Below are 11,346 nucleotides of genomic sequence, written 5' to 3' on the forward strand. Positions count from 1 at the left end.
CCTCAGTTTTCTGTTCTTCATGTGACTCCACTGAATCCAACTCTGATGTCGTCCACTTCACAAGTGATGAAGATCCATTTTTCTTTCACTTCCTGCTGATTTCTTTCCAAAGCTCCATTTTGTCCAGGAGGATCTTCAATGTTCTCTTTATATGATGAAGGAACTCAGACTGACTCCACCCAGCTGGTGCTCCAGGTTAGCAGAAACAAACAAACCCTAAAGTCATTCATAATGAAACCTTAGAACTGGTTCTGGTTCTGATGACTTTTGACCGTCTCTGACATGCAGCTCTGGAAGAAATGAAGAGGCCACTGCACTGAAGCTCATTGAAAACCTCCTGGTTATTCAGCAAATATTGATTTCTGATCTCTTCCTGACTTCATATATTAGTATTGTTGTTTCTAAATCAACTTCTTTTCTTTGCATTATTTGAGGTCTGAAGATCTTTTTCCTTATTTTCACCATTTCTCATTTTCTGCTAATAAATTAAAATGAAATGTTGTCAGTAGTTCTTAAAATAAAAGAACAAAGTTCATTTTACTCAAAGAGTTCAGTTGGTTCCAAGTTAAAAAGGTTCTGGTTCCATTGGTGTTGAACAGAACCTGGATCAGCAGAATAACAGCAGATCCAGTTTTATGGGAAGTGATCCTGTCTTCAGGCGTCAACAGAATAACTTTCCTCTGACTCCCAGTCAGTGAGACCAGTCCTGACTTGTTTCTCCTCTTAAGACTTTCAGTTTAAACTAACCAGTTTATTTGTGGCACCAGTCTGGATCTACTGTGGTTCTGTTGGGTCTCAGATTGTTGTTCAGATTTTCTTCATCAACTCTTTGGATCATTTGAACAAACTGTAAGTTTGATTTGTTTTCTACTTGAACTTTGACATCAGGATATTCCTGCTTGTTTCTGCTCTGATGTTTTGACAAAATGTTCACTTCTGATTTCAGCTAAAAAACTAAAATCTCTGCTGTTTGAAGGCTCGTCTACAGGATTATTAGATTATTTATGAACTGGAATCGATCAACATGATGAAGAGCTGATGTTTCACTGTTTTCCACTCTGAACTGATTCATCATTTTATTTTCAGGAATCAAACTCCAGACTCAACCATCGATGTCAAACACAAGAGTTTATTGCTGCTTTGTTTCAAAATGACATAATATTTGGCACCAGTCTGGTTCTGTTGGGTCTCAGTTTGTTGATCACATATTCTTGTTCAACTCTTTGGATCATTTGAACAAACTGTAAGTTTGTTTTGTTTTCTACTCAAACATTGTCTTCAAGAATATTAATATCTGTTTATTATTTTTCTCTCAGAAGTTTGGAGAAAATGTTAACATCTAATTTCAGATCAACCTTTAATCTCTGCTGTTTGAAGGTTAATCTACAGGATTATTGATGAACTAGAATCAAATGAGATAAACGTGATGTTTTTTTCTTCTCTGAACAAATTGATTCATGGTTTTTCTTTCCTTGTATCAAATTCTGGTGTATATGTCTGACACCATTAAAGTCAGACACAACAAGTTTATCCTGCTTCCTTTCAGAATTAAATGCTGTTACAGTAAAATGTGTTCAATTTAGTCAAATTACTACATAGTTCATCTTTAGTGGCACATTTAATCCACTTGTAGAGTTTAAAAATTAACTAACTAAAATATTTCCTGTTCAGGTTGAATCAGTGAATGTAAATGTTGCTCCATGTCTCCATCTAGTGGACTGATAGTAGAAGTGCAGCAGCTGATGGCAGCTTCCTCTGCCTCTCCGCTGTCTGACTGCATTCACCTGACACTGATATGAAGCAGAGAAGAAGAGCCAATCAGAGGAGGAGCAGCTGATCTTTTTCCAGCACTAATGATGTAAAGGATGATCAGAGTTGATGTGCAGATGAATGATGTGTGTTTCCTCTGCAGGTGAAGCTAGAAAGTGTGTGTGAGCTGATGTGGATTCAGCAGCATGGATCAGTGTGAGGACAGAGAGGAGGGAGTCCCTCCCTCTAAAACCACTCTGTGTGGGGAAGATGAGAGCCAGAGCAAAGGTCAGAGGTGAGGTCACCATCTCTAACTGTCCACAGCCCTTTTCACACAGCGTTCACTATATCAGGCCAGAACAGACGTGGTGATGAAGCTGCTGCTGCTCCTCTTTGCTGATTAAGTTTTAATCATCATGTTTCTGTCAGGATCCATCAGAAACGCAAACCAGAACCAGAACCAGAACCCAGCTGTGTGTCTTTTAAGAGCAACAGGTCAAAGGGTCAGATCATTGGCTTTAAATCTCCTGGATCTCCATCATCAGAGAGGTGAGCTGTATCTAATTGCAGTAACTCTGAAAACTGAACCAGTAAGAACTCAGATGTTTCCAGTTATATTTCCAGAGGTTTGATCCATTATCTACAGAAATCAGCTGCTCTGTTCTCATGAAAACACCTTCATATCTTTATCTCTGGATGTTGATGATGATGTTCTGTTGCTTCCTGGCTCCATGTCAGACTAACAGTGGATCACATTTCCACTGGGATATACCTGGTAAAGCCATTCTGGTCCATCAGGACTTGGTTCCTGTGTGCATTGTGAGAGCAGTTCAGCAGGGAAGGAAAGCTTCATGATGTGGTTGGTGAGATCTGCTGGAACTCAACCAAACTGAGCTGATGTGGACCATCAGAGGTTCTGCTGGTTCTTAATGGGATCAGCAGGAACATTAAATCTTTACAACTACTTAGATCACCTGGTTCACTGCTCACATCCAGATATCACTTCATGGACCTTTACCTTCTGATTGTCTCTGCGAGGACAGATACAATGTGAGCTCACTGGCTTGCAGGGATCTACAGGATCCATTTTAAAATCCTCTATAACATCCAGGAGAGGATCCCACATGGACACACCCACATATTTCAGACCTCCTCCATGTCCACATCACCTCAGATCTAGTCATCAGAACCTGATTGATGTCCCACACTGTCCTGAAGACCAGTGTGGACAGAGCCTTCACTTCCACTGTCCCCCAAGCTCTGGGAAACTGTCTCCACCAGCATTAGATCTGCTGACAGTTTGGACTGTTTGAAGTCCAAGTTCAAAATCAAATTTTTAAAATGGTTACTGGATTATTCTGGTGTTACTGGTTGTAATGAAGACTGAAAACTGAAGTTGGTTTAGTTATGGGTTTGCAATCAATCCATGGTGTCTAGTTAGGACCGCTGATATATAAGTTCAGGTGAGTGAGTTAATGTTAAACAGCTAACTTTAGCTCACAAAAATAAGAGTAGACCACAACAAATGATCATAATATTCAACAGGACAAAGTGCAAATACAGCTCTTAGAAATTAAGGAAACTGAACTAAACCACCAAAAGTATTACTTTGATTCAATGGACGGACACATTAGAAAGAGGTAATAAACAAAGTTTATTAAGAGCCGCCACTCAATGTTCAGATCTTTAAGCAAGATGTAGCAAAAATGAACAAGAAGCCACCCAGTGGCTGAAATGAAATACTACATCGAAAACACAAAAGAAAAAACTCAACTAGAGGGCTGAAAATAAACAGTTAACAGTCTTTTGTACACTGATATTCATCAATGTAGATCAAGTTCATCTTTCTAACTTTGAAGTGTATTCATGTGATGCTCTGTTTTTCTATATTAAGGACTTTTAATGTGAAATTCCTGATGATTTCCTCTGTGAAAACTGCTGGATGAATATTTCCTGACTTCGTAATTGTTCCTGGTTCCTCCACAGAGTGGACCAGCAGAGCTCAGAGGTTCCCAGGGGTCCAACTGTCCAGCAGCATCAAACACAGCTGGACTCCCTATTTATGGTCTGTATATGAACAACTACTACTTTTCCACAAGTTCTGTTCAAAGTCTCCTTCATGCTGCACTTTGTAGACCAGAGGACTGTCAGTCTGTCCAACATCCATCTGGTGTTTGGCTCCATGATTTCACTCTGATGTTTCCTTCATCTATTATTTTGTTCCAGCTGCTGGAGGACAACATTGTCACTTATGTGAAGAACGAGCTGAAGAAAATCCAGAAAGTTCTGAGTCCAGATTACCCAGAACATTCAGAGAGTCAGAGAGATGATGAGGTGTTGGAAGGTGATGATGAAGAGCAGAGGAGGAGCAGCAGAGAGGCAGTGATGAAGATCACACTGAACTTCCTGAGGAAGATGAAGCAGGAAAGGTTGGCTGACCATTTGCAGATCAGTAAGAGGATTTCTAAAGAGATTTGAATTAATAGATAAATAACACATTTGCTGAAATCAAATTCACAAGATGTTTTTCTTTCATATCTGATTTTCATTATTCTTTAGGACATTTTGCTGCAGTTTGTCAACATCACCTTAAATCTGGTCTGAAGAAGAAGTTCCAGTCTGTGTTTGAGGGGATTGCTAAAGCAGGAAGTCCAACCCTTCTGAACCAGATCTACACAGAGCTCTACATCACAGAGGGAGGGACTGGAGAGGTCAATGATGAACATGAGGTCAGACAGATTGAAACAGCATCCAGGAAACCACACAGACCAGAAACAACAATAAGACAAGAAGACATCTTTAAAGTCCACCTGGAAGAGATCAACCAATCAGAACAGTGATGACAAAGGGAGTGGCTGGCATTGGGAAAACAGTCCTAACACAGAAGTTCACTCTGGACTGGGCTGAAGACAAAGCCCTGCAGAACATCCAGTTCATATTTCCATTCACCTTCAGAGAGCTGAATGTGCTGAAAGAGAAAAAGTTCAGCTTGGTGGAACTTGTTCATCATTTCTTTAGTGAAACCAAAGAAATCTGCAGCTTTGAACACTTCCAGGTTCTGTTCATCTTTGATGGCTTGGATGAGAGTCGACTTCCACTGGACTTCCACAACAAGGAGATCCTGACTGATGCTACAGAGTCCACCTCAGTGGATGTTCTGCTGACAAACCTCATCAGGGGAAACTGCTTCCCTCTGCTCTCCTCTGGATAACCACACGACCTGCAGCAGCCAATCAGATCCCTCCTCAGTGTGTTGGCATGGTGACAGAGGTCAGAGGGTTCAATGACCCTCAGAAGGAGGAGTACTTCAGGAAGAGATTCAGAGATGAGAAACAGGCCAGCAGGATCATCCCACATGAAGACATCACGAAGCCTCCACATCATGTGCCACATCCCAGTCTTCTGCTGGATCACTGCTACAGTTCTGGAGGATGTGTTGGAGACCAGAGAGGGAGGAGAGCTGCCCAGAACCCTGACTGAGATGTACATCCACTTCCTGGTGGTTCAGACCAAAGTGAAGAAGGTCAAGTATGATGGAGGAGCTGAAACAGATCCACACTGGAGTCCAGAGAGCAGGAAGATGATTGAGTCTCTGGGAAAACTGGCTTTTGATCAACTGCAGAAAGGAAACCTGATCTTCTATAAATCAGACCTGACAGAGTGTGGCATTGATATCAGAGCAGCCTCAGTGTACTCAGGAGTGTTCACACAGATCTTTAAAGAGGAGAGAGGTCTGTACCAGGACAAGGTGTTCTGCTTCGTCCATCTGAGTGTTCAGGAGTTTCTGGCTGCTCTTCATGTTCATCTGACTTTTATCAACTCTGGAGTCAACCTGATGGAAGAAACACAAAGCATTGCACTTACCCAACCATTGCACTTACCCACCCATGCCTATTAGGGATGGGTGGTGCTGGTGTACATCTCATGCTATTGTTCGAAACGAGAAGCGCGGTACACCCTGGACAGGTCGACAGTCTGTTGGAGGGCTCCAAGAAGTCTTCATTACGTAATAAATCAAACCTAAAATTTCTCCATAAGAGATCTGTTGACCAGGCCTTACAGAGTCCAAATGGACACCTGGACTTGTTCCTTCGCTTCCTCCTGGGACTTTCACTGCAGACCAATCAGAGACTCCTACAAGGTCTGCTGACAAAGACAGGAAGTAGCTCACAGACCAATCAGGAAACAGTTCAGTACATCAAGAAGAAGATCAGTGAGAATGTGTCTGCAGAGAAAAGCATCAATTTGTTCCACTGTCTGAATGAACTTAATGATCGTTCTCTAGTGGAGGAGATCCAACAGTCTCTGAGTTCAGGAAGTCTCTCCACAGATAAACTGTCTCCTGCTCAGTGGTCAGCTCTGGGTTTCATCTTAGTGTCATCAGGAAAAGATCTGGATGTGTTTGACCTGAAGAAATACTCTGCTTCAGAGGAGGTTCTTCTGAGGCTGCTGCCAGTGGTTAAAGCCTCCAACAAAGCTCTGTAAGGACACACATTGTTAATGCATTTATTTGATAGATATAAATCTGCTAATTATGATGTAAATATTCATGTTTCAGTTTATATATAATTGTGCATTGTCTCTTCAAAGTGTCCCATTGGGAGGTTGCATAAAAAATCGAGACTTCATTCAGCAGCTGGGACATAGTGTTACATATTGAAGCAGCAAAACTCCTCCACTGTTGAAAGTGAAATTGGATTAATAAAGTTTATTGTGGAATTGTCACCTTTCAAGGTGAAATGGTTCAATTCACCTTGTTGTGAAATGAACCATTTCACAACAAATTCAAAGGTTGTGTAAAACAAGACAGTTCTTTCTCTGTCCAAAAAAAAAATTGTTGATTTGAAAGAACATAGATTTTCATGAATTGTTTAATAGCAGATTTTCCTCCCTGTCTCCTCAGACTGAGTTACTGTAACCTCTCAGAGAGAAGCTGTGAAGCTCTGTCCTCAGTTCTCAGCTCCCAGTCCTCCAGTCTCAGAGAACTGGACCTGAGTAACAACAACCTGCAGGATTCAGGAGTGAAGCTTCTCTCTGCTGGACTGAAGAGTCCAAACTGCAACCTGGAAACTCTCAGGTAACTCTGGGCTCTTGATAAATTATTTACAGATCCCAGCAGTTAGTTGGCTTTCTGATTTATTCCGCATGTTTCAAATCCATCCATCCATCAGTTCAGACCTTGGTCTCTTTCTCATCATGTGATGAATTGTGTGTCTGCAGCTTATCAGGCTGTTTGGTCTCAGAGGAAGGCTGTGCTTCTCTGGCCTCAGCTCTGACCTCCAACCCCTCCCATCTGAAAGAGTTGGACCTGAGCTACAATCATCCAGGAGACTCAGGAGTGAAGCTGCTGTCGGCTGGACTGAAGGATCCACACTGGAGACTGGAAGCTCTCAGGTATGGAGGAACCTACTGCAGGAGCAGAGAAGGTCTGATAGAGGAGGAAGAGGAAGAAATGTCTTTAGTCAGTCTGCTGGGAAACATTTAGTATGTTGAATGTGATGCAGCTTCTCCTTTTTAATGTTTGTATTTCTGGATATTACAGTGAGGCCACAGCAGGTTTTCAGCAGCAGGGCTGTTTAGTGTTTCATTCCTTCATCTGTGTGTGGGAGTGTGGATGGATCAGGTATCCAGGTGTTGATCAGAGTTTAGATTGATTGTATTTTAATGCTGATTATTAAATCAGGTTGAGCTTCCAGAAATGTTTCCTTAGTTTCCTGATGTCCTTTTAGGCTTCAGTGAGTTTCTTCAGGTTGTTACTGAGCGATTTCCTTTCTCCTCTCTGTTGGAGCTTTTCCTGTGTTTGGAGAAATGAGTTGTGCTGCAGCAGCACCAACTGTCCTTCCTACATCCACTGCAGTTTGCAATCCAGATGATGGACTGTTCCTGTCTCAGTGGAGGACAATGTGTGTCTGAGAGACATGTAATGTCCATGTTTGCTGCTGAAAGAGACTGATGGTCTGACCCCCCTCCTCCTTTCAGGGTGGAGCCTGCTGGAGGCCGATTGACTCCAGGTCTGAGGAAATGTAAGTGTGTTTTTCATCTGATTCATGACAACAAAGCAACTCAAATTCAACCATCTTCAAACTGTCACATCACTCATTCAGGAGTCAAAGTGTCAATAAATGATCAATAACTGCAGCTGGATTGTGTTTGTTCTCCATCAGATTCCTGTCAACTCACCATCGACACAAACACAGTGAACAGAAAACTCAAACTGTCTGAAGACAACAGGAAGGTGACATGTGTGGAGAAGCTTCAGTCATATCCTGATCATCCAGACAGATTTGATATTTTTCAGCTGCTGTGTAGAACTGGTCTGACTGGTCGCTGTTACTGGGAGGTCGAGTGGAGAGGAAGAGTTGAGATATCAGTGAGTTACAGAAGAATCAGGAGGAAAGGAGACAGTAGAGACTGTTTGTTTGGATAATTACAATTCCTGGAGTCTGAGATGCTCTGATCGTAATGGTTACTCTGTCAGGCACAATGATATAAAAACTCGTCTCTCCTCCTCCTCTGTCTCTAACAGAGTAGCAGTGTATGTGGACTGTCCTGCTGGCATTCTGTCCTTCTACAGAGTCTCTGACTCACTGATCCTCCTCCACACCTTCAACACCACATTCACTGAACCTCTAATTCCTGGATTTGGGTTTTGGTTCGGTTCTGGTTCTTCAGTGTTTCTGAGCTGATTTGAGTCTAAAGTTTTTCCTCCTGTCAGAGAAACTCTCTCACTGTTGAACAGATAGTTCAGTCTCTACAATCTATTTCTTGGTGAAACGATTCTGATTGAGTCCTTGGAAACTTTTTCTTCTTCCAGTCTTTTAAAGATGGAAGCTGGGATTATTCCAGGATTATTCCAGGATTATTCCAGGACTATTCCAGGATCCTCATGTTTTTCTGTTAGTTTCCAGTCAAAGCTTCACACTGAATATCAATATTTTGTTTCTCTTATTTTCCTTTCATTCATCAGATTTCATTGAAATATTGATCAGTTTTTCTCAATCTGATCATTTCTGTTTCTATCGGCTCCTATTTTTCTCAACATGCCAGATTTGAATATTAAATCTTCCTTTTTTAAATTTGCTGCAGTTTTTCTTCATGTGTTTTAAATAAAAACATTTTCGTTTGCATTTGCATTCTGTTCTTTTCCTGTTCAAATTTAAATATTTGCATTGAAAATTTTTTTTATCAACTGCCTTTCAGAAAGTCCCAGTTAAAGTAAAACATTCCCATCCCATGAAGGTCAGAGGTCAATGCTTTGAAGCATAAAGTGGGAAAATCTTAATTTTTTTCTGCTTTATTAAGAACTTCTACCTGAAACTCAGAACCTGCAGAGCATTTTTCTCTTTGGAGAAAAAATCCAAAAGCCAATCAGAACCATCATTAATCATTAGCTGCTCTCAGGAAGTTTTGATTCATTGACTTTTGATTGTTGATTTTGGTTCAAGCTGCATTTTTACTTTGAATGAATGTTTTCCTGTTTTATTTATGGAAGCCCGTTTCCGCCACTCTGTAAAAAAAAAATTATCTCATTATAATGAGATAACTTGAGTTGGCTCTATAGTTTGAGATATGCTCAGCTTGATTAAAGAAATGGATATTGATAACATTATTGATTAATACTTCAGAAGTGGTTTTACTAATCTTGAAATCTTGCGAGTTTTGGAAGAAGTCCATAATGTCAGATTAAGTCTCCGGATGGTGGAGAGAAGACTGCAAAAGAAGAGCCTTTGGGTAGAAAAAATAAGCCAGATGTTGCAGAAGTGGCTTCTTTTATTGAGCAACAACTCCAAGGATCTGGGAGACAGCATGGCTACAGGTGGAAGCACCCGAAATGTTGGATGGCTGGCAGAGTCACAGACAGGGAAACATCTTTTGATGTGCCTATTGGATCCCAACGGGGTCGACCTGCGTGCACAAAATCACTTGAGACGAAGCTTATACGTCAGTCGGGGACCAAACTATGTCTCGCACCTCGATGGTACGACAAAGCCTTATGGGATATGTATTAATGGATGCATAGATGACTTTTCAAGAAAAATTATCTGGCTAGAAGCACATAAGACTAATAGTGATCCTCACATTATTGCTGGCTATTTCATTGACGCTGTGATGGAGTATAATGGATTTCCTCTAAAGATACGAATGGATCATGGCACAGAGAACTCTTATGTGGCTGCGATGCAAAGATTTCTGCACAACACCGAGAATGACAATGGTTTAGACTGTTATTCTGGGCCAGTGCAGGAAATCAAAGGACAGAGCGATGGTGGTGCACTTTAAGAAGTGAATGTTCCCAGTTTTGGATGGAACATTTCGACTAGCTTAAAGCCATGGCCATTTTGTTGACAGTTTTCTGGACAAATCACTGATCCAGTTTTGCTTCTTGCAAACAATATAGGTACTATAAACTTACTTCTTACTTTCAGCACACAAATTTGAAATAAGTTACAAATAATACAAAAGCATGAATTTTATTTGACAACTATTTTATTTTATTTTTTTCATTTTTTATCATACAGATGGAGCTGGATGAAGTTGTCCATACATGGAATGACCATCGAATACGATCTACAAATAATCCTCGGGTTCCTCCTGGTCGTCCCACATTAATGCCTGGTCTTCCCAACCTGTATGGGCTTCCAAACCTTTTACAGTCTGCTAATCTAACAAAGCCTTTCCCTGTGATGTATTTCACTTATGCACTGAACTCAGAGCACAGACTGGTAATGACAGACAATGTTTATGAAATTACTAATCTTTATGCAAGACTCCGCCAAATAGTTCCTCTAAATCGCCCAGGTCTACAAAAAACATCCAACAAGTCAGATATTATGTCAGTATGTCCTGTGCAAACACTGCCATTGTAAAACTAAAATGCATGAATGAGTTACAATTTGTTTCTATGGTTTATTTAAAAACACTATACATTTTAGTGACCTTCAATGTTGAGGTCAAGGTCAATCGATTAGTTTCTGTGTATTTAATCTTCTTTATTGTTGCAAAATACTAGTATCTTCTTCAAAACAGCAATAAATAGCGCCAGCATTTGCAGCTTCTCCGTTTTCTTACCCTGACTTGGTCAGGGAAACTGTTGATGTCTGGACAGGAGTGTTACATGTACAAGGCAACGTTTTAATCACGTTATTACTAAGATAACCATTTGTGACAGTTTTCCTACCAATATGATTGTTTGCGGTTGGTATTAATTCGATAAGAGATCAAATGTTGTCATGACTCTTGACATTCAGTACAGAGCAAAAGTTTGGACTCACCTTTTCATTCAGTGAGTTTCCTTTATTTTCATGACTATCGACACTGGAGATTCACACTGAAGGCATCAAACTATGAACTAACACATGTGGAAATATGGACTAAACAAAAAAGTGTAAACCAACTGAAAACACACCTTATATTGTAGTTTCTTCAAACCTTTTGCTGTGATCACTGCTCTGCACACTCTGCATTCTCCTGATGAGCTTCAAGGTCGTCGCCTGAAATGGTTTTCACTTCACAGGTGTGTCAGGTTCATAAGTGGCTTTCTTGCAGGTTGTGTCCAAACTTTTGGTCTGTACTGTATATATGTTTTCCAGTATTATG

General features: G+C 40.7%; 1 pseudogene; it reads left to right on the plus strand.

Moving 5' to 3' along the window:
* The first annotated feature begins 4,164 nt into the window (after nt 1-4,164).
* Nucleotides 4,165-8,674, plus strand: LOC129379614 (NACHT, LRR and PYD domains-containing protein 3-like; annotated as a pseudogene).
* Nucleotides 8,675-11,346: the final 2,672 nt, after the last annotated feature.

The sequence above is a fragment of the Poeciliopsis prolifica genome, unplaced genomic scaffold (assembly GCF_027474105.1).
Source record: "Poeciliopsis prolifica strain line A6 unplaced genomic scaffold, Auburn_PproV2 SCAFFOLD059, whole genome shotgun sequence".
Classification (NCBI taxonomy): Eukaryota; Metazoa; Chordata; class Actinopteri; order Cyprinodontiformes; family Poeciliidae; genus Poeciliopsis; species Poeciliopsis prolifica.